Raw genomic sequence first — 23636 nt, 5'->3', positions numbered from 1 at the left:
TTAGATGTTGACATCTTGTCAGATTTGCCTCAAAGGTGTTTTATATTTATTTTTAAAAATTAAAATATTATACAGTTGAGTCCCTTTTGCTCTCCTCTTAGATCCTGTTTACATTATCCAGAGGTTATTTATCTTTTTCAGCTCATGGTCTTATATTCTCCCTACAAGTGTCTTTGTGTTTAACATGTAATATTATTGTTTCAAATTTATATGGTACCTTAGTATATGTATTCTGCAATTGAAAATCTTGAAATTTATGTCGATACATGTATAGTTACTTCATTTATTTTAATAGCTAAATAGTATCCAGTTGTATGAATAAAACACAGTTTTAGTCCCCTGTTGATAGTGTTTTCAATTTATAGATTTAAAAATCTCCCTCTAATAAGATCAAGCTGTATATGCTGATCTACAATTTTTTTTCTCCCAGTAGTAATAGTATATTACAGACATTTTACTGTATTACAAAATGTAAATTTACCTCATTTGCTTTTAAATTCAGTTTCTCTCTCTTTTTTAAAAAACTTTTATTGATTTAAGTGTGTTTTTCCAAGACCCATCAGCTCCAAGTCCAGTAGTTTCTTCAGTCTAGTGTGGAGGGCACAGCTCATAGTAGCCCATGTGGGGATCGAACTGGCAACCTTGTTGTTAATAGCACTGGGCTCTAACCAACTGAGCTAACTGGCTGCTCCCTAGATTTACCCAATTTTTAAGGACTTCATAGTTTGTTTTTTTTTTTTTTCATTTTTATAGACACTGCAATTATTTATCTGGTCCCTTACTGATGGAGATTTAGGGATATATATATATATATATATATATATATATATATATTTTTTTTTTTTTTTTTTGGTTACCAAAAGTGCTATTTGTGATGGATGTTCTTGCAGTTTATACTTTTGAAAAACTCTAGGATTATTTCTCTAGAAATGATTTTGCAGAATAAAATCTTAGGGAATAGAATTGCATGCAGTTAATATGGATGCTTTTATATTAAAGCTAAACCAATGTGTATATCTGTAACTTCCTTATTCTTGGTCTTTTCACTTAGGTCTGTTCAAAATGGGTGCTATGTAAGAGGTGCTGAGATGGATGGCTTCATAATACAAAGCAACTAATATATTAAAATTGCATAATAGAGACTAGGAGGAACCCCAGCTTTATATCGGTAAGGAACACAAAGTTGTGTTTGGGGAACAGTTTTAGTTTTGTTAGCACAGAATAGAAGATGAGGTTTCAAAGATAAATTTGTAAAGTGTGTTTGCTATAAATTGTTAAAATTAAATCATTAAAATGTGAATTTTTGTTTCCTCTCTGTACTGAGCCTGTTTAGGCTTTTGAGATCAAAGGCAATTTTGGGGAAGATGTGTCTGGTGGCAGTGTGCATAATTGGGAGAAAGATTGGAAAGCAGTGAAGAATATTGACTCAGAATTAGGTAATATGGACCGGAATTAAGGTGGTGGCAAGGTGGAAATTCAGGTGGCTAGATTAATGCAGAAAACTGCTAGTTGATACCCTAAAGGAAATACACAAACATTTGTGAAATAGTTGAATGAGGGATAGAGGCATGATTCAAAGTTGATGGGTTTTGGGCCTTGGAGAATAGTGACAGTACAGAAATGTGGAATTGGGGGCTGGCCCGGTGGCTCAGGCGGTTAGAGCTCCATGCTCCTAACTCCAAAGGCTGCCGGTTCGATTCCCACATGGGCCAGTGGGCTCTCAACCACAAGGTTGCCAGTTCAACTCCTCGGAGTCCCCTGCAACTAAGATTGAACACAGCACCTTGAGCTGAGCTGCCTCCCAGATGGCTCGGTTGGAATCCGTCCTCTGAACCACAAGGTTGCCAGTTCAACTCCCGCAAGGGATGGTGGGCTGTGCCCCCTGCAACTAGAAACGGCAACTGGACCTGGAGCTGAGCTGCGCCCTCCACAACTAAGACTGAAAGGACAACAACTTGAAGCTGAACGGCACCCTCCACAACTAAGAGTGAAAGGACAACAACTTGACTTGGAAAAAAGTCCTGGAAGTACACACTGTTCCCCAATAAAGTCCTGTTCCCCTTCCCCAATAAAATCTTTAAAAAAAAAAAAAAAAGAAACGTGGAATTGGGAGGAGAAGTTGGTTTTGGAAAATGACTAAAATGAAACCCTTCACACATTTAACACTGAGGTTGGGGAATATATAAGTAAAAATGTCCTGCAGGAGCTTGGAGACAGAAAATTTGATGTAGGAGGAAAGATAGGCCTCATCTGGATGAGATCTTGAACCCAGAAGAGCTGAAGATTGAGGATCACATTTAGGGGGTGGGGTGGGAGAAGATTATAGAATTAAAAAACAAACAGAAAAAAGAAACTTAAAATTAAGTTAATGAGACATAGTGGAGGCTAAGGAGAAAGGGGGATTCCAAATGAGTGAAGTTAAGTTTGAGTGAGATGAAGGAAGATGAGGGCTAAGAAAATAATTGGACTTTGTGATTCATATTAGTCATTGGTTCCCATTTTCTTAGATTAATTGTAGCATAGTAAGGGGCTAGGAGTGAGTGGGAGATGAGACAGCATATTAGAACTTTTTTTTTCTGATGAGTCCTTCTGTCTTTCGATCTACACTGTCCAGTACATATTGAACATTTGAAATTTGCCTAGTTCGACTAAGGAACTAAATTTTAGAATTTTATATAATTTGAATTAATTTAACTTGAAATAGCCACATATCTGGTTGCTGCCATGTTGGACAGCACAGATTATGGACTCTTAATATGAAATAGTGATGTAGATTAGCAGTAAGAGATCTCAGGATAAAATAAAAGCAGTTATTTAAAAATTTTGTTGCAGTGCTATCAAAATGGTGTTGGAATGATATATTTTAGTGCAAACCACATTTTTACATTTTTTTTGTATTTGGTGTTGGCTATAATTAATCAACAACTCTTCTATATATAAGAGCAAAATAAAAGAATGTAATTTTAAGAGGATTAGATCTCTTCATGACTTCTTTACCCTTTTTCTTCTGTCTTGCTTTTTTAAAAAAAGTTACAATTCAAATTTTACTGATGAAAAAATAATACAATATTTATTGAGACATTTTAGGTCTCTATTTTCCCCAACTAAAAGTAACTGAAAATTTCTGTCTCAGAAATCTCATTGAGGAGAGAGGAAATACCAGCTTGATTTGACTTTAAATAAATCAGTATCTTAGATTTTTATTGCTTGAGAAATGGTTTGCTTTGAGAATGATTTATGGTTTAAATTTGAATATTTGATAGTATTGAGAGAACCTTTCTTACTATCTGGCTCACCTTAAGTTTGTTTTGTTTGCAAGAAGAAAAATTAAAGCGTACATGAAAGAGCCCATTCACAAGACAACATACTGTGTGATTCCATTTCTGTAAAGTTCAAAAAACAGATGAAACTAATAGATGGTAATGGAAGTCAGAATAATGGTTGTCTTTGGCAGTGAACACGAGGGAGATAGTAGGGGTATTGGTAATGTTCTGTATCTTGATCTGCGAGCTGATTGATTTCACAGTTGTCTTCAGGTGATGAGAATCATTGAGTTGTATACTTATGTGCACTTTTTTGTATGTAATATTATACTTCAGTTTTAAAACTTACCCCCTCACAAAATTTTAATGACCGTCATCAGCTGACTTGATCTCTCTTTAGCCTCTAACTTTTCTACTACTGTTCATACGTGAATACATTTAATGTTGAAACATATTTTATCGTTTTAAATTATGGTGTAAAACAAAAATACAGAAGCGTGCATAAAACAAATGTATAGCTTAATGAATTTTTTAAAATGAGTAAATTGGAGGGTTTTTTCTTTTTTTTCCCCTATTATATTGCATACCTGTTTCTATCAGAAGAGAAGGAGCTGATGGAGGGCTAAAATTTTTAGAGAGAATGGTTCTGAGGAATCTCAATACCAGATCCATGTCTTGGCTCTGCCTTTACTTCGCTATGTCCTTGGGCAAGTTATTTAATTTATTTGGGTCTCAGATTTTTCTATACAAAGGAATACTACTTAACCTTCTTTGCAAGGCAATTCAGTGCATTCAGGTAAAATTATAGGAACACAGAATGGTATCACTAGATTAGGCCATTGAATTTAAGTTTCTTACCTTGTGGAGCAGAATTGTGATACACACACAAAGGTAAAATGATTTGTCCAAGGACACAGAGCTGGTGATTGTTAATATCATTCATTTGTATTAGTTTAAAACTTTCTGAGGTTTATTAAGTATGCCAGGCACTAGTCTAAACTATTTACATGTATTAATTCATTTAATTGTCTAGGATTATTCTCAGAGATAGGTATCATGATTCCAATTTTACTGATGTGGAAATTGAATCAAATTGAGGTTAAATACTTGTCCAGGTAGTTCAGTTCTTGAACCTGAGCTTTTGACCACTTTGCTATACCGCCTAAATAAGTGAAAGCACTTAAAGATTTTGGCAACTGTTAAGATCTTATAATAAATCTCTTGGAGGTTTTGCAAAGTAAAAGTTTGGCTTTTTGAACAGAAATTAGGAGAGAAACCTCCTTTGTTGTGACCATCATGATTCTGGAAAAGATGTTAATATGTATTGCTTGGGTTTTATTCACTCCTTGACAAAGCTCATTTTCTTTTAAAACATAGGATATAAACACTAAATAGTTTTCTTTTAAAAAATACATTTATTTTTTAATTCTAAGGGAATTTATGACTGCTTTACAAATATTGTTTAGATTTCAAGGCAAAATGTTAATAAAAGGGAGTTTTCAAACTTGGAAGCAGATCTAACAAGGTTTAGTGTTCCTGCTTTGGTTGTTTAAAGCATCTGGTCCTAGTTTTCAGGAGCAATAATTAAGATTCGATGGTTTAAAAATTTTTTTTAGACTAAAGTGTAATTTCTATACAATAAAACTCACCCTTCTTGAGTATAGTTCTGCAAGTCTTGGGAACACATATGATTATCACCACAATCAAAATACAGAATAGTTTCATCACCTGAAAAAATTTCCTCCTGGCCCTTTAGAGTGAGCCCCTTCTTTCACCCCCAGTGTCTGGCAACTGCTGATCTGTTTTGTCACTATGCTTCGCTCCCAAAAAAGCCCACTCTGGAATGAGAATAATTTGTCATATAAATAATCTTACAGTGTAAACTGTAAATCATTAACATTTTTTTAAATTAAGGAAATAGGCATGTACTTACTCAATGGATAAATTTACTCTTAGAACTTTCTTTTGTTTCTCTAAGTAGCAGAATGGTTATGTAATTGGTTATGAAAAGTCGGTAAGTAAAACATGTTTAGCACTACAGAGTTCCTTCTTCCTCCCCTCCCTGCCCCAAGATGGCTGGAAGTATTAACATTGGTAGCCAGAGTTTCATGTGTACAAGACATAAAACTTAATGTTTTGTGGTTTATGGTTGATTAGCTTCTTGAATTAAATTATCCTCTTTGTTCCTATGTAGTGAGCTTTTTCTAGTGATATGAGGCCAAGAGAAAGAGATGGGACCTTTTTACCTTGGAAAAGACGTTGCAGGCAATTTTTGCAAGTTAATGTTTTGAAGTTCCAATTCTGGCCGTGCAGAGGACTACAGAGACCATAGGTGGTTTGACCTTTTCGAGAATAGTATGTGTATTTGTATTTCTTTTGCTTAGGCTAGAATCTTAGTTTAAGCCCTTCAGATTTAAATGTATCTTGTGATTGACGTACAGAACTACGGAGCTTCTTTCAGCAATGTACATTTCTTTTGAGTTAAAATATTCGGTGAACTGAATACGTGTTTAGAACCAAGACATATACTTAAAATATGACTGATCATTTGGTAAGTAGACATTTCATTTGTAGGCTGTCATGTTTCTAGCTAGCTCACCTGGAAATGCCCAATCTTGACAGTAATGGGGATTGTAAATTAACAGTTGGTCTTCTGTGTGTAATTGCTTGATATGGACAAGATTTAGGCTCTTTACTTTTCCTGAGACTGCAATGTTGGTGACTCAAGTCTAGAGTTACAAAGTAGGGTCACCAAAATTAAAACCATGAGAATATAGAGGTAGCAACTATGGAACCAGTATTACAAATAAATTTTTAATTGTATTAGTTGCTCACTTTATTTTCACTTCTACCTTGTGAAGCAGTCAGGGCAGGTCATATTACTCTCTTGACAGGTGAATAAATTGTGTTTCATAGCTGTCAGAAATTGCTTGTCTGGGGTTGCACTGCTCGTGAGGAGCTGAACGAAAACTGGAACATAGGTAGGTAGTCTGACATCAAGTTGGATGCTGTTTCCACTATTGCAATTTAGTATGGTAATTAAGAAACTCAGGCTTGGGTTTGAGTGGTGGCTCGCAACGGGACCTACCTGCGCTCTTACGCAAATTCCTTAACTTCTCTGTGCCTCAGATTTCTCCCTTAACTTCTCTGTGCCTCAGATTTCTCAGTGTTAAAATGGGGATAACAATACTTACCACTTGGGGCTTTTGTGAGGATTCAGCAAGTGCTTTTAACAGTAGCTAGCTAATAGTAAGCATTCCATATGTACTAGTTGTCATTGCTGCTGTTACTACAGTGATAATACAGCAACAACATTTGTCTCTTTCCACAGGGGATCAGTGTTAGAGATGAAAGAAGTTGAATGCAAGAATATTCGAAGATGATAGATTTGGAGCCCAGGAGAATAATTAGCAAGGGGAGTTGATTTTGCAGAAAGATGGGGAGTGTTGGGGTGTGTGTGTGTGTGTGTGTGTGTGTGTGTGTGTCTTTTAAATATGTAAGTAATTGGACATCTAAGTATAAATGTATTATTAGTCAGTTGGAGTTTTAGAGCAGGGCTGACTGAGAAGGTGGATTAGTGCTGGCGGTGAATTTTTTAAGTCAGCGTCACAGATGATGTATGGGAAATGTAATTTGTACCAAGATTTAAACAACACCAAGTTGTGGCCCTCTATTCATATGGTTCGTACAGTGATTTGTTAACATAAGCAGTAAGAAGCTTATGATACATTTTTCCGTTTTTAGTGGTTACTTACACAGAGAATAAATAATACAGAAACTCAGCACATATCATAGTATAAGTAACAAGGAAATCCATCTCCTTAAAATTTCGTATATTAGTGAATACTTCTTGAGCTCTTTTGCCATGTGTATCACTCTTAAGGGCTGGGGAATTCTGAAGTGTAAATTAGAGGATTGTGCCATTTGGTGCTTGGGTCCTTGTGTGTGGCTAAGGTACTTCTTTGGCATAAAATAATGTTCTTTTAAGCATTCTAAATTAAATGCAAGTTTGAATTTACTTATTAGAGAATACCTTGCCTTTAATGTAATAGCTACTAGGTAGAATTACATATTTTATATATTCACAGTGCTTTTTAATGTGCAGTTATTGTATACTTACACTTTTCCCCCTTTGGATATTAAAGCAACTTTTATGGGTTTTTTGATGCATATTTTAAATGTATACACTAAAAACCTACGTAAGCATATTTTAAATTATGGTAAGTTTCTTAAACCTGTAAATCTCTATATATTAGCTTTTTAAAAGTCATTATATATCCTTTTCCTGACAAACCTGAAAGAAGCTCTTAGCACCTCCAAAGTCCAGATTCATCCTGAACATTTGCTTTCATAGGAAAAACTTTGGTGTCTTCTAAAGAGAATAATACCATACATGAATATTGATCTTACTTTGTATACCCTGAAAGCATTGTTACTGTCCATTACTTTATTCAGAGCTAGGAGCTTTCCCATTTCTGCTCTGGGGAACTACTTCAGTTGTACTACATGTACCCCTTCTCCCATTCCCAATAGTATTTTACTTTCTCAAAACTAAGAATTACAAATTTATTTTATTAGTGAGTTCCTCTGAAAAGGTACAAAGAATAGATTTTTCCCTTCAGAGATATTTGATGGACCTTCAGAGAATTCTTGGGTATCTCAAGATTTTGTTAAGTTCAGAATTCTCCAGTTCATTTATCTGATACAGAAAAGATGACTTTTCCTTCCTCAAGGGAATAAAAAAAACTTTCAAATGTACCCATTTGCCTAAAATCTGCTGACACAGAATTATCAGGAGATTTTGCAGGACATTTGGACACTTGCACATAAGAGAATCTTTTAACATGATACTACTAAACCCCCTTCTCTTACTAAAGCATATGAGTGGCTTGCTTGGATATGTATCTGTCCTTTCTTTGATAAACACTTTGAGGGAGTCTTGTGAAATGCAGTGTTTTGGCCATCATTTCAACTCTACAGAAATATGGTTTCATGATAAACTTAACAAAAAGCACGTTGGCAGCAGTCCAAAAGCTGACTCACCAAGGAGTAATGATAGACACTTTGAAGGGAATGGCCTATCCCAGGGTCCTATTTCAAAGCTTCATGCTATGATTACATCAGTGAAAGGCAGCCAAGAAATCAAGATGAGATCTTGCTGTACCTTCTGGGTATAGGAAGGACTTCCACAGTAGGATGCAAGTAAAATTTTTTTTCTAACAGTCTTGTAAAACGTGGGGATGGGAAACAAAGGTGAGGACTCAGAATAGCGGTTACTTTTGTGGGGCTCCAGTGCCCTTTTCTTCTTGGGCCTGAATAAGAATAGTCTTGTAGTGACTAAGGGTTAACTCAAGAAGCTCAATGCTGTATCAGTTTTCTAGAGCTCAGGGAATATACTTAGCTCAGTAGTAAGCACAAGTATCAAGTTCATGCCAGACACTGTAGCTACTGTTTCCTACTTGAACAGACCAGAAAAACCAAAGCAAGACCAGAATCAGTTCAGTTTTGAGGAACAGACCCTTTGCCTACTTAGCATTGCTCATTGTAGGAGTAAAAATAGTATGAAGGTGGGCTTCCTTCAGAACTGCGAAATAGGTAGTACTAACTCCAGTTGTTTTTGTGGCTTGGACTGATTGTAGCTCCATTTCTAAATCCAATTTCATAGCCTTAAGTTTTTCTAGGTGGCAAATTAATCTGTTAATATAATCACTACCAAAGATCACTTACTTAACTGTTGACTTGGTGTGGAAATAGTAGTATGCCCTTTTCATGTTGTTGAAGTTGTCTGAGAGATAAGAAAACACCTGAATAATCTGAAAATATTTTTCATAAAGCTAAGGGAATATGCCACAGTGATAGGTTGACCCATTTTTGATTATTGTAGTACTTGCTATTTCTCAGTAAAAATTGTTGAACATGGTAGTCCTTCCCTAGCAAATATTGTGGAATATTGCTTTTAGCTACTTGCTATATTCTTTCAAGTATAATATTTAGGAATGAAAAGTTAGTTTTCAAAGTATTGTCATTTAATATATACTTACTCTAGAATGTGCTTCTCAAAAGTTAAAAGTGCTTTTCTTTAAGAAATACGTTATTTTGTGATATTTTTGTTTAATTTGAGAATGTAGATATTTTTCCCCCTAGTGATCTGGGCCTGCCTGGTTTTATTGCACTGAGAGAAAAAAAATCTTAGTTTCTCTTAGTTTGTGCTTCTTTTCTGCCTTTTTGAAATGGAGTACTCTGAAATTGGTCCTTTTATTTTTGAATTGGCCTTATATATGCTAGTCCTACTTAATTTCATATATGGTTTAAACTTGCATCTGTAAGTTATTTATGTGCTAGCTTTATGACTTGGGCAAGTTACCTTATCTCTTTGTGCCTTAGTTTCCCCCTTTGTAAAATGGGGTAATACATTGTAGGGTTGTTTTAGATTAAATGACTAATAAACCAGTGAAGCACTTAGAAGAGTGCTCTATGTGTCTATTACACAACAGCCCTGTGTTGGCGATTACAAATACTATAAGCAAGGACCTTGACTTCTCCTCTACACTATTTGTAGCTCTTTACTTTTGTAATTTTTCACAGGCAGTATGACTCTCCGAATCTAACAGAACTTTATGTTAAGGAAAAGTAAACATCACCTTGTATTTAATTCTTTATCATAAATAACTATACATTTGCTACTTGTTAGAAAATAGAGTATTCATTTTACTCGCTCAGATTGAGTTTGAAAGATAAGAAATTAGTAGAAAGTGAGCCGTTTTCTATGTCTTATAGGTACCCAGATACTACTAAGTGTAGGTCATTGTTTGATTGAATTCTGGGTGTACATGCAGTTATGTAGAACAAAAATAGATTGCATGGAACTGGAAGTACTGGAAAGATAATTGTAGTTGGTAGCAAACTGCATCAGTTAAACTGAATGATGGATCAGCAAAGAATTAGGGGTTGCTGGGTTTTATGTGTAACACTCAAGGGTTTTGAAATGATTAGTCCTGAAACAAAGTAATTTAAAACTTAGAGATGCCAGGAAATTTCAGATTCCTTTCCACTTAAAAAATGTCTTTTAAAGAAGGAAGCATTTCTCCAGATATATTTAGTTCCTTGAGGGCCGTGTGAATCTTAGCCTTTGCTGTGGTGATTATAGGATCACCAACAATGCGAGTTTCATGTTATACCTTAGTTTCAGGTTTGTGCCATCACTGAGTGAATTTTTTAAGGGAGATTGTGCTGTTTCTTTCTGAGTTTTCTTTCTTAATTATATAAGCCCATTAAGTTGACCTTTTTCCTCTTTTCCCCTGTGATAGGACTTTTCTGTAATTTTAAGTCAATGGTTCAGTGCTAGAGGTTAGATTTCCTTGTTTTTTACATTTTGGATTTTATCTGGAGGATTATTGCTAATTCCTAGATTGTGTCCTTAAACCAGATTTTTTGAACATTACAGATTCCCCCACACTTAATCTATAGTTATAGTAAGAGGCATAGGGCATTCACTGGATTTTTGTTTGTTTTTGAGATCCTTGCGTTTAATTTCTGGAATCAAAATAAATTCACTTACAGATTAATTTATTAATCTGCAAGTCATTGTTTTTAGTTTATTCAGCAAGATTTCTCATTCCTCATTTTCTGGTTGCTTAAGGGTTGAACACGGGTACCAGGCCTGGCCACTTTTGTACCTATCCCACTTGTAGTGCTGATTGACGTTTGATAGAAAGGGCCAGTAGGTGTTCTTCACTGGTATTGATACATAGATGACAGGAGCAAGCTGTCAGTTTTCTTCTGGGTTTGTGAAGCTGGGACTGCCTCTGGCAAGAGGCCTGTCTACAGTGGGAGAGAATGAGGCCAACGAGTAAAGAGGAGCATGAGATAAAGGGAAGGATCCGGTGGCATCGAGCTTTTGAGGCCCTTCTGCCTGAAGTTCATTCTTTGTTTCTGTGAACCACCTCAGCATCCTTCTGGGAGTCAGTCGGTTCAGATTTTAAGTTGGCTTGGGTTTCTTTCACTTACAATTGAGAGTTCTGACTAATATGTCTAATACTATTATCTAATACTGTTTCTACACTGATTTTCTAAGTATTTAAAGATAGTTTGAACTTTAATCTCAGGGTAAACATTTAATATACATATAGGTGAACTCAGTTCATGTATGAATTAATTTTCAGGCTCAGTGGAGTGAAAATAATGGAGTATCTTCCATTTTCAGTGGCCTTTGCTTAGAGAGAAAAGTGTTTACGATGGACAGAATGGCTCAGTATTCTTTTCCATACATTTAGACCGTGTAGAAGTTTTCTTTAAAGATTATCACCACGATCAGTAGAAGAACAAAGATAAAAAGTCAGATTGTAGTCGTAATTTCACTGATTAGGCATAAATATCCTGTTTATTATTTTCAGAAGATGTGATAACCTTATATAAGGATCAGAAAGAAGGAGGAGGAAAACTGAGTGAAAAGTAGAACATAGGAAGTGAAGAGGTAAGCGATGTATGCTAAGCATTGGTGAGCTGCTGGTCATTGCTGTAGGTTCCATGGATTGCCTACTTCTGGATTAGATGCTGGGCTCCTGTGAAATGAGTTATGATAGAGATGAAGAAAAGTCTTCATTTGTTTTCGTTAGGCTGAGGTCAAGGTTGATGCGGTTAATAAGGTATTTTAATAAGAAAGCAACTTTCTTGTCTTGCTTAAGCTGTTGGCATTATGTTGTCTTGCAAAATTTGGTTCTTTTATTACTTGACCCCAGTTGCTTGAGTGGAACACATTAGGTGAGAATGAAAGATGAGTACGCAAAACTTTCTTTCAGGATTGTTTTGGAAGCCTTTAATTAATGGGATTAATGTGTCAGAGCTGCAGTGAACATGAAGAACTTTAAAATACTCCAGTCCGAAAATAAACTTGACCGTTGGCAAGATTGTTGGTAAGCCACGTATTTGACATGTCTACACTACACTATCCAACTTTTAGCCTAACCTGTTTTAGCTGGCTTGCCCTGTGTAAGTTGAAACTTCATTTAAGCCTTCACTATGGGTGAAATGCAGTTCATGGAGCTCCATCAAAAGATCCTCAGCGCTAAAGCATACATTCTGAGTTAAGACTTACAGTAAAATGGTCTGTATCCCAAAACATGGTTCCACCAGTTACTTAATAGTTTGATTTTGGTAAAGTCATTAATTTCTTAGAGCCCTGCTCTAACTCAGATTTAGGAAAAATAACTTGCCTTACCTAGAGAACCTGTATATACCTCTGATGCTGCTGCATGGGAGAAAAATCAGCTTAATTGAGGTATAATTTGTACAAAATAAAATCCACCCATTTTTAACTAGAAAGTTTGAGTTTTTATTAATGCATAGAACCATATAACTACCTACATTTCTGTCACCTCAAAGTCCCCTTGTGCCCCTTTGTAATTCCTCCCCTTCTCCCCATCTCTGCCTCTGGCAAATACTGATCACTGTAATTATAGTTTTGCTCTTTTTCTAGAATGTCTTATGAATGGAATAATAAAATATGTACTCTTTTGTGTCTGCCCTCTTTCACTTAGCATAATGCTTTGAGATTCATCCCTATTGTTAAAAGTAGTAGGAGATTGTTCTATTTTATTGTTAAATAGTCCACAGTTTCTTTATTCACTAGTTGATGGATATTTTGGGCTTCTAGTTTTTGGCTGTTATGAATTACAGCTCCCATGAACATATGCATACTGGTCTTTGTATGGGCATGTGTTTTCACTTCTCTTGGTTAAATACCTAGGAGTGGAAATTGCAGGGTTGTGTAGTAAATGTATGCTTACAACTTTATAGAAAACTGCTGAACTGTCTTCCAAAGTGGCTGTGCTTTCACCAGCTGTGAATGAGAATTCCAGGAGCCCTGCATCCCTGTTAGTACTTGGTATCATCAGTCTCTATTAACTTGAGCCATTCTTGTGGGTCTGTAGTCATGTATTATTACAGTTTGGTTTTGTGATTTCCAGATGATTAACAATGATCATCTTTTCCATGTGCTTTTTTGGCACTCATTTATCTTCTTTGGTAAAGTGTCCTTTTAAATCTTTTGCCCATTTTTTAAAAATTAGGTTGTTTGTTTTTTTGTTTACTGTTAAGTTGCATGAGTTCTTTATATATTCTGGATATGAGTTCTTTATCACAGGTTTTGTAAATCACATGTTTTGCAAATATGTTTTCATATTTGTGGTTTGCCTTTTTACTTTCGTAACAGTATCTTTCAAAGATTGAAACTGAATATTGATGAAATCCAGGTTACTGGATTATTTTTTCTTTTTTTTTCTTTTATAGTTAATGCCCTTTATATTCTATCTAAGGAATCTTCTCTAAACCTAAGGTCACTAATACATTCTTAAATGTTCTTCTGGAAGTTTCATAGTTTTATGTTTTACATTTAGGTCTGTGAAACACTTAAAGTCTGTTTAATGACTGAGGTAATTGTTGTGGTTTATCTTTTTTTATATAGATCTAAATTTTCCTCTTTCACTGCATCCCACAAAATGACATATTATGTACTACCATTCAGTTTGAAATATTTTCTAATTTCTCTTGTAATATCTTTTTTGGCTATGGATTATTTAGAGTATGTTCAATGAACAAATATTTGGAGTTGTTTTAGATATCTTATTGTTACTGATTTCTAATTTAATATTATTGTGGTCAGAGAAAACATACTTTATAGGATTTCAGTCTTTTGAATTTGAGATTTCTTTTGTGATGAGGCATATCATGGTGAATATTTTATGTGTCCTTGGAAAGAATGTGTATCCTTCAGGTAGGTTTCAATTATTGGTTGATAGTGTTATTAGAGTATTTTATATTCTTACATATTTTTTGTCTACCTGTTCTATTAGTTACTGAAAGAGAATTGCCAAAATCTCAAACTACAGTTGTGGATTCAGTAATGTCAGTTTTTGCCTCATAATATTTTGTAGTTCTGTTTTTAGGTGTATACATATATTAGGATTGTTATGTTCTCTCAGTAAATTCACCCTTTTATCATAATGACGTGTCCTTTATCTTGGTAATATTTGTTGTCCCCAAGGCTACTTTGTCTGACGTGAATATAGCTCTTGTAGCTTTCTTATGACTAGTATTTGCATGGTGTGTCTTTTTCCATCCTTTTACTTCAACCTATCTGTATCCTTATCTGTACACTGTGTTTTACTTAGTTAGCATATAGTAGTTAGGTCTTGATTTTTTAATTTAGTCTGACAATCTCCGTCTTTTGATTGGTGTCTTTAAAAAGGTCCATTAAGGGGTGGCCGGTTAGCTCAGTGGGTTAGAGTGTGGTGCTAATAACACGAAGCTTGCTGGTTCGATCCTCAACAAACTTTCTCATCTCCCACTTATTCCCTTAGAGCCCCATTTGTTCTTTTTTTTTTTTTACTGTAACGATTAAATAAATTTTAATTTAAAGGTTCATAAAAAAGAAATTTTCAGGTTCAGTTAGTTTCACTGGAGAATTTTTCCAAATGTTCAAAGAAAATTTACCCATTTGTTCTATCCATAGAGGCCTTTTCAGCTCCTCCCTTTCCTGTTAAATTAGGTATAGTAAGAGCCTCCATCTTTATCTGTTTTGCGGTTCCATGTCCATATGAATAAACTTTGTCGCCCCCTTCCAACCTGTTAATCTGTCAGTTTCAGTTAAGTTGGAAGGTCTCCAATATTGAAGCTAAGAGTAGAGGAAAAGTGTTTTCTCCCTGACACTATTCATTCCATCTGTTCTTTTTCTTTTCCTGTCATTTTTTGGATTAAGTATTTTGTAATGGTTATTTTATCTCTTACATTAGCATATTAACTGTACTTATTTGTTTTTCTAGCTGCTCTCAGGTTTACAATAAGCGCCTTTACATTATCACAGTCCACCTTCAAATGATCCTATACCACATGGTGTATAATATAAGAGCCCTATGGCAGTACACCTCCATGTCCCCCTCCAGTCCTTTGTGCTATTGTCATACATCTTACCTCTAGATACGTTATGAAGCTCATAATTCATTGTTGTTATATTTGCTTCAGTCTACTGTCTTTTTTTTCTTTTTAAAAGATTTGTTGGAGAATATTGGGGAACAGTGTGTTTCTCCAGGGCCCATCAGCTCCAAGTCGTCCTTCAATCTAGTTGTGGAGGGCGCAGCTCAGCTCCAAGTCCAGTCACCGTTTTCAATCTTAGTTGCAGGGGGCGCAGCCCACCATCCCATGTGGGAATTGAACTGGCAACCGGCCGCCCCACCAGCTTCTGAGTGGCAGCTCGTTGTCTTCAATCTAGTTGCAGAGGGCGCAGCTCACTGGCCCATGCGGGAATGGAACCCGGCATCCCTGTTGTTCAGAGCTCGTGCTCCAACCAGCTGAGCCGTCTGCACACCCTCAGCTGTCTTTTAAAGAGGAAAATATATTTTGTGTTTATCCCAGTTCTTCATGGCTTGTTTTTATTTAAAGCTTTGTTAGGGCAGGCCAAGAGAGGAGCCTTTGCTCAAGGGCTAGTTTAGCTCTGCTAATAAGGTCTCAACTGAATGCTCTGAGTGTTCCATCAGGTCTCTTGACTCAGGTTGTTGAGAACCAGACGTCTGTGTAAACTCCAATAGTTGTTATGTTTATAGTTCCCAGGTAGTTGCTCCTTACCCAGTGGTTCTTTTTTGTCCATCCTCATGAAATCTCATCCTGTGCATGTATAGCTTAGTTAAGTAAAGACACAGGATGCCCCAGAAATTACACCTGCCACAGGCTTCTGAAAGTCATATTTGAGTTTCTGAACTGCTCTGCTTGGATTCTTCTTTTTTGGCCAGGGTGTGGAAAGTGCTTTGAGGCAAAAAACTTAGGCATTCATTCATAGGTCTTGGGTAACTTGTTTCCCTTCTCTCAGGGATTGCAGTTCTGTGCTGTTTGTTGTCCAACATCAAGAACTGTGGTTTCATATATTTTGTCCAGTGTTCTAGTTGGTTATGGCGGGAGGGCTAGTCCCAAACCAGTTACTCCATCATGGCCAGAAAGAACTTTTAGAAATGCAAGACTCTGCATAATATAAAGCTGTTGTAACCTTTGAATAATATATTGCCAGCAACCTTTTGTAGCAGCTGTCCTGGCTTAGCCAATTTTCATGTTCTAATTATTTATTACAGGATTTTATTTAAATTAGGAAGTGTTTAGTCTTTATAAAAGGATTGTAAACAGTACCCTGGATCTGCTACTTTACCAGTTGCTCTTTAATGCCTACAATTGATAGCTGAAACTGTTTCACTGGCCACTGTAACCACACACACTACTTTGAGCTTTAAGATATAATGTCACTTAATTAATTATGGATTATTCTGTTCTTGTTCTGTAATATCCCAACACCTTTAGTGAAGGATTTTTTATTGTCTTCCACCTGTTGGTATTCATTAGAATATGGAAATAATTAAAATAATAGAACTAGTCTCTTAAAAATCTTTTAACATTAGAAAGGGAAAGGTGATTCTAAGTGACTCTTTTTTCATATGAAGGAGGCATTAAGTTTTTCATATTGCTTAAATAAAAAATTGTGTGCCCAACAGTATCTCTTATAGTTGGGTCATTGTTTAGGACTACAGACTTAAGGTTTTTTCCTTAGTAATATAGTAGTATTCTCTTTTCCACTCCTCGACACCCAAGAAAAGACCCTTCATTAAGACTTTAAAAATTGTACAAGGATTTTCATTAAAAGTTGCAACACATATCTAATAGATTTTATAATCATAGTATGTAAGTTTCACCTACTAAATTTGAACACCTTTGTTCACCAGAACCTTTATTTCACTGGAACAAGTCTTTCTGCCAAATTGGCACCACTCAAGAAATACCGTGCTTCCCTGAAAATAAGACCTAGCTGGACAATCAGCTCTAATGTGTCTTTTGGAGCAAAAATTAATATAAGACCTGGTATTATATTATTATATTATATTTTATATTTATTATATTTATATTATATTATATATTATGTTAGACCCGGTCTTACATTATAATAAAATAAGACTGGGTCTTATATTAACTTTTGCTCCAAAAGACACATTAGAGCTGATTGTCCAGCTAGGTCTTATTTTCAGGGAAACACGGTAGTGCTACCATTTAAATATTGACAAAAGATGTCAAATAATTTCCCATTAGTTTATGACTACTTCATTGCTACTAGGTAAATGATAGTTTATTAAAAATATTGTGCATTTATTTAATACCTGTTTTTTGCTTTCCTTTTATAGCTTTTATGTCTCGATTAAAAAGTCACTTTATGGGTAAATTGAAATAGTGTGTCTATGATATATATATATATATATATATGGATAAGTAAGATCTTTGTGTAGCTTGAAGATTTTTTGAGTAAATAGTGTTTGCTAACGATTAAATGGGATTTGAAAACTGCAAGAGATCATTTGATACAGGGAAGTTGCTTATTTATCTTGAAATTATAGAGTACTTTTTCCCACCTGAAATCATTAAATTTTTTTTTAAAGCTTTTATTGGGGAAGGGGAACAGGACTTTAGTGGGGAACAGTGTGTACTTCCAGGACTTTTTTCCAAGTCAAGTTGTTGTCCTTTCAGTCTTAGTTGTGGAGGGCGCAGCTCAGCTCCAGGTCCAGTTGCCGTTGCTAGTTGCAGGGGGTGCAGCCCATCATCCCTTGTGGGAGTCGAACCGGTAACCTTGTGATTGAGAGGACGCACTCCAACCAACTGAGCCATCCGGAGGTCAGCTCAAGGTGCAGTGTACAATCTTAGTTGCAGGGGGCACTGCCCACCATCCCTTGCAGGAGTCGAGGAATCAAACTGGCAACCTTGTGGTTGAGAGCCCACTGGCCCATGTGGGAATCGAACCGGTAGCCTTCGGATTTAGGAGCATGGAGCTCTAACCGCCTGAGCCACTGGGCCGACCCCTCATTAAATGTTTTATGTTGCTACTGCAGAGTTTGTGTTTCATTTAGAACATGTGAATAATATCTGGTGTTATCTGACTTGAGATTTACTGGAAGGGAAGTGTTGGGAGCATGATGAGTACTTGTGCTGTTTGGAACTTTATATATATGCCAGGGGTGCCAAAAAAAAATGTATGCAAGTGGACACTGGTCAACTTGCTCAAGCAGTAGTTCGCCGTAATCAGAAGTGTCTGGACGCTGATGGTAACCACTTTGAACACCTCTTATAATTGCAGAAGTCAAACATGACTTGTATTCATCTTTTGTTATAGGTATATGTTGAGTATTACAATTTTAATACAGTTTTTCCTTTCTTAAAATGTGTATACATTTTTTTGGCACCCTCTGTATAGTTCTTTCTTACACTAATCTCCCAAGGTGTGCCAGAATAATGCTTTACTTCTTGATGTACTGAAAGATGAGTCCCTGATGTTAAATAAGCACCTCTAAATTGGTCATGTAATTTAAAATAACTTTTATGTATTCTAATTAATTTTGAACTTTAAGCAGGTAGGAGCTCTTTGAAGCTTTTTCTTTGCCTTGAAACATTTTCTCTACCTTGAAATGCTTTGAAGCATTTTCTCTTTAATATCTTTGGCTGTTTCTTTTATATTTACGTTGGTGCAAAAGTAATTGCGTTTTAACAGGTTAAAAATAATTGCAAAAACGGCAATTACTTTTGCACCAACCTAATAGGATTTGGCTTAGGCTTATTAATACAATAAATATTTACTAGGCACTGTTATGCCCTAAGCCTTGTGGATGCAGTGGTAAACAAGAGTACATAGTCTCTGACCTCATTTAGTTTGTAGCCTTATAAAGGAAAGGGAATAAGCATAGACGTTGGGGATTTACTCATGTATAAGTTGCTTGTTGAATCAAGTAGGTCAAATATGCTGAATGGTTAAGATAGTCTTCTGCTTTCTTTTGGGACACTGGGAGTTTTACCAGAATCTGTCTGGAAATTCTCAATCAACTCTTAATTTAAAGGGAATATATCATGTCATATGTTAAGAGTAAAGGGAATTTTAACTAAAAATAAATGATGCTAATGGTTGTGGATTCTAAAAGGTAGAGGTACACAGTATTATTTGCCTTTAAGAATACAAAGGAAGGATTGTCTTTTTGTACAGTTAATTGAATTGTCTTATTTCTTTCCTCACCAAGAGATATTTTAGTATCAGGCTAAAATCTAAAATTACAGCTCTTAATGTTTTAGGGAAAAATATCATATGACTACATAGTTTTGCTAGTAGTCACTGAGTCATTAATTAAGTTTCCTTATTTTATGCTTCCTGTCCTTTTTTCTTTTTTTCTGGGGGAAAAAAACGTTTTCTGTAGGCCCCATCTCTTAATTCTTTAGCATGGCACATTTTTATTCTTTATACCAAAAGTGTACATACTTAAAAGTAATTAACATTCTGTCTTGCCTTGGATTGATTTGTCACTGATACGTTTGGTGAAGTGGTTTAAACTTCCAATTTCATATACATTGAAAGCAAAAGCTAGCCAAGAAGGGAGAAAGGGAAGTTTTCTCATCAAGGGATTATTACGTAAAATTATTGTTGTAAAGCAGTGATACATGCCTAATAAGACATTTGGCTTTTGAAATTAAGTATTTTGGGACTATTAATTATAATCATCTTTGGGCATGTTTCTAGTCCTGGTTTTAATCTGTAGGAAATATTTTTCTAGATTAAACTCAACTCAGTATAATTATGTTTACAGTGTATTTAAAATATCTAACTTTATTTAGGATACTGGTTGATGACTTTATGTGTGCATTTTATTTTACCTGTGCTTTTTATTTTTCTTAAAATTTAGGTAATTTGCTTTAAAAATCTTAGATAACTCAGGAACTCATTAGTTATTCTTTATTAACGAAAAAAATTATTAGGTCTCTGTATATTATGCTAAGTGACTCATATCTGCTAATTAAACCATCTGTAACAGGCTAGAGAAAAGAACATTTTGTTGGAATCTTACTATGTAAAAATAAGCCCATCAGGAAATTCATGGCTAAAATTAAGACTTTAGGAATACAAATGCTCAAGCTAAAGTCTGTATATGGAACTTGATCTTGCTAAATTTATGAGTGTGTTCAATTTTGGTGCCTACTAATATTTAGAATATTTGAATGTTGTGTTATAATCATTTGCACATTTATGTTTCATATCTACATAACAAGAAATGGTTGATATTTAAACATTTTGAATGGTAGAAAAAGAATCTTAGAGGCAAACGAAGTCATGTCGAGACCAGTGTTGTACAGCTATTATGGATAAAGCCTTAAAAAAGAAAAAAACAGAAAAACTTACATACTGTAAATAATTCTCTAGAGTAGATTGTTCAAGCTTTGATACAAAACATGGATATAAATCACATTTGACCTAAGATTGATGTTGACCAAATGTAAAAGCTAAACCTTGTGTGTTTTGTTTCTTCTATTTTTTTTCCTGTCGTTTGGTATTCTTAGTTGAAGATTATTTGAATGACTATTTAATTTCTTCAGTTTTTAAAATATTGTTTATCTTAAAGATTTAAAACTTGCCAATTTAATGTCATAGTTATAACAAAAACTGCACAAGGTTTTTTTTGGTTTGTTTTTTTGGGGGGGGATGTCCTCTTGTAATGCTACAATATCTTAACGAACACTTGTTAATTTTTTAGGGAATTTCTCTTGGGGGAGCTTAGGATGTTTTATTTATTTTTAATACATTGTTTATTAATTTTCTGAAATTCTTGTTTCACTTTACTCCTTTTACTTTATATATATGCACACATACATATAATTTCATTGTGGTAAAATACACATAACATGAAATTTACCATTTCAACTAATTTTAAATGAATAGTTTTGTGGCCCTAAGTACGTTTACATTGTTATGCCACTGTTACCACCATCCAGCTCCAGAACTTTTTCATGTTCCACAACTGAAACTGACCCATTAAACACTAACACTATTCATTCCTTTCCCTAGTCCCTAGGGATACTATATTCTGTCTCTGAATTTGACTACTCTAAGTACCTCATATAACTGGGATCATATTACATTTGTTCTTTTGTGACTGGTTTATTTTGTTTAGCATAATGCCATTGGTTCATCCATGTTGTGGCATGTGTGAGAATTTCCTTATAAAGCTGGACAGTACTTCATTGCATGTATGTATGTATACATACATACAAGGTCTTTGACAATTAAGTTCGTGAACTTGTTGCAATGATGTTGATAACCTTTTTTGATATCAGAGGGATTATTCATTATGAATTTGTATTAACTGGACAAAAAGTTAGCCAAGTTTACTATTTGGAAGTACTGAAAAGGCTGTGTGAAAAAGTTAGATGACCTGAACTTTTCGCCAACAATTCATGGCTTTGCATCACGACAGTGTACCAGCTCACACGGCACTGTCTGTGAGGGAGTTTTTAGCCAGTAAACAAATAACTGGATTGGAACACCCTCCCTACTCACCTGATCTGGCCCCCAATGACTTCTTTCTTTACCCAAAGATAAAGGCAATATTGAAAGGAAGACATTTTGATGACATTCAGGACATCAAGGGTAATACGACGACAGCCATGATGGCCATTCCAGAAAAAGAATTTCAAAATTGCTTTGAAGGGTGGACTAGGCGCTGGCGTCGGTGCATAGCTTTCCAAGGGGAGTACTTCGAAGGTGACCGTAGTGATATTCAGCAACGAGGTATGTAGCACTTTTTCTAGGATGAGTTTGTGAGCTTAGTTGTCCAACCTTGTATACACACACACACACGCACAAACACACACCCCATGTTTTGTTTATCCATTCATCTGTTGACAAACACTTGGGTTGCTTCTACCTTTTGGCTATTGTGAATAATACTGCCATGAACATGGATGTACAAATACCTGTTCAACTCCCTGCTTACAGTTTTGATGGGTATATACCCAGAAGTGGAATTGTTGAATTATATGGTCATTTTGTTTAATTTTTTTGAGGACTTGCCATACTTTTTCCCACAGTGGCTGCAGCATTTTACATTTCCACCAGCAAATGCACAAGAGTTCCAATTTCTCCACACCTAGCCAACCCTTTATTATTTTCTGTTCTTTGGTTTTTAAACAATCGCCATCTTAATAGGTGTGAAGTACTAGTATCTCATTGTGGGTTAGATTTGCATTTCCCTAATAACTAATGATGTTGAGCATCTTTTCATGTGCTTATTAGCCATTTGTATATCTTCTTTGGAGAAATGTTTATTTAGATTCATTGCCCATTTTTAAATTTATCATTTTAAAATTGTTACTGAGTTGTAACGTGTGTTTTTTTTATTGGGGAAGGGGAACAGGACTTTTTATTGGGGTGTGTACTTCCAGGACTTTTTTCCAAGTCAAGTTGTTGTCCTTTCAGTCTTAGTTGTGGAGGGCGCAGCTCAGCTCCAGGTCCAGTTGCCGTTGCTAGTTGCAGGGGGCACAGCCCACCATCCCTTATGGGAGTTGACCCAGCAACCTTGTGGTTGAGAGGACACGCTCCAACCAACTGAGCCATCTGGGAGCTTAGGAGCAGCTCAGTTCAAGGTGCCGTGTTCAATTTTAGTTGCAGGGGGCGCTGCCCACCATCCGTTGCGGGACTTGAGGAATTGAACTGGCAACCTTATGGTTGAGAGCCCACTGGCCCATGTGGGAATCGAACCGGTAACCTTCAGAGTTAGGAGCATGGAGCTTTAATTGCCTGAGCCACTGGGCCGGCCCCCCTAATGTACTTTTGCTGTCAGTTCTCCCTGTAGCCCTAGCAAACCACTGATAGGATCTCTGTCACTATAGATTAGTTTTGCCTATTACAGAATTTAATAAAAATGGTCATTCCCAGACATTTTATGTGGACTTCTGAGTTTATGATTATATTCAGTTTGTTACTAAGAAAGTGAACTTAAAAATGATTACCTTTATTGGGGCAGCTGGATGGCTCAGTCGGTTAGAGCATGAGCTCCGAACAACAGGGTTGCCAGTTCAGTTCTCACATGGGCCAGTGAGCTGCACCCTGCCCAACTAGATGAAGGCAATGAGCTGCCGCTGAACCCCCAGAGGGGCAGCCAGATGGCCAGATGGCTCAGTTGGCTGGAGCGCGAGCTCTCAACAACAAGGTTGCCGGTTCAATTCCCGCATGGGATGGTGGGCTGTGCCCCCTGCAACTAAAGATTGAAATGGAGACTGGACTTGGAGATGAGCTACGCCCTCCACAACTAGATTGAAGGACAACGACATGGAGCTGATGGGCCCTGGAGAAACACACTGTTCCCCAATATTCCCCAATTAAAAAAAAATTAAAAAAAAGAAAGGTTAACTTTACAGAGTTTTGGCTAAAAAATCTTGAATTTTTTTTAAAGTTGAGAATGGTTTCTAAATAGTAGCTTGGCAACTTTACTTCATTGTTTAATTAGAAAAAAAATTTGTTTTAAATTCTGCAGTGGAAAT

General features: G+C 35.8%; 1 protein-coding gene across 11 annotated transcripts in view; it reads left to right on the top strand.

Annotated features, from left to right (window-relative positions):
- MTMR3 (myotubularin related protein 3) overlaps window positions 1-23636 on the top strand; it is a 127331-nt gene that overhangs the window by 9427 nt on the left and 94268 nt on the right. For 2 of the 11 annotated variants that reach the window (XM_074321303.1, XM_074321298.1), the window contains exon 2: window positions 1052-1168. The exons of the other annotated variants lie outside the window; for them this stretch is intronic. The gene's annotated coding sequence lies outside the window, so the exon portion shown is untranslated. The remainder of the gene's footprint in view (window positions 1-1051; window positions 1169-23636) is intronic. 11 annotated transcript variants of the gene reach the window in all.

The sequence above is a fragment of the Rhinolophus sinicus genome, linkage group LG16 (genome assembly GCF_036562045.2).
Source record: "Rhinolophus sinicus isolate RSC01 linkage group LG16, ASM3656204v1, whole genome shotgun sequence".
NCBI lineage: Eukaryota > Metazoa > Chordata > Mammalia > Chiroptera > Rhinolophidae > Rhinolophus > Rhinolophus sinicus.
The sequence above is the reverse complement of the archived record's forward strand: the minus strand, read 5'-3'. Positions and strand labels throughout refer to the sequence as shown.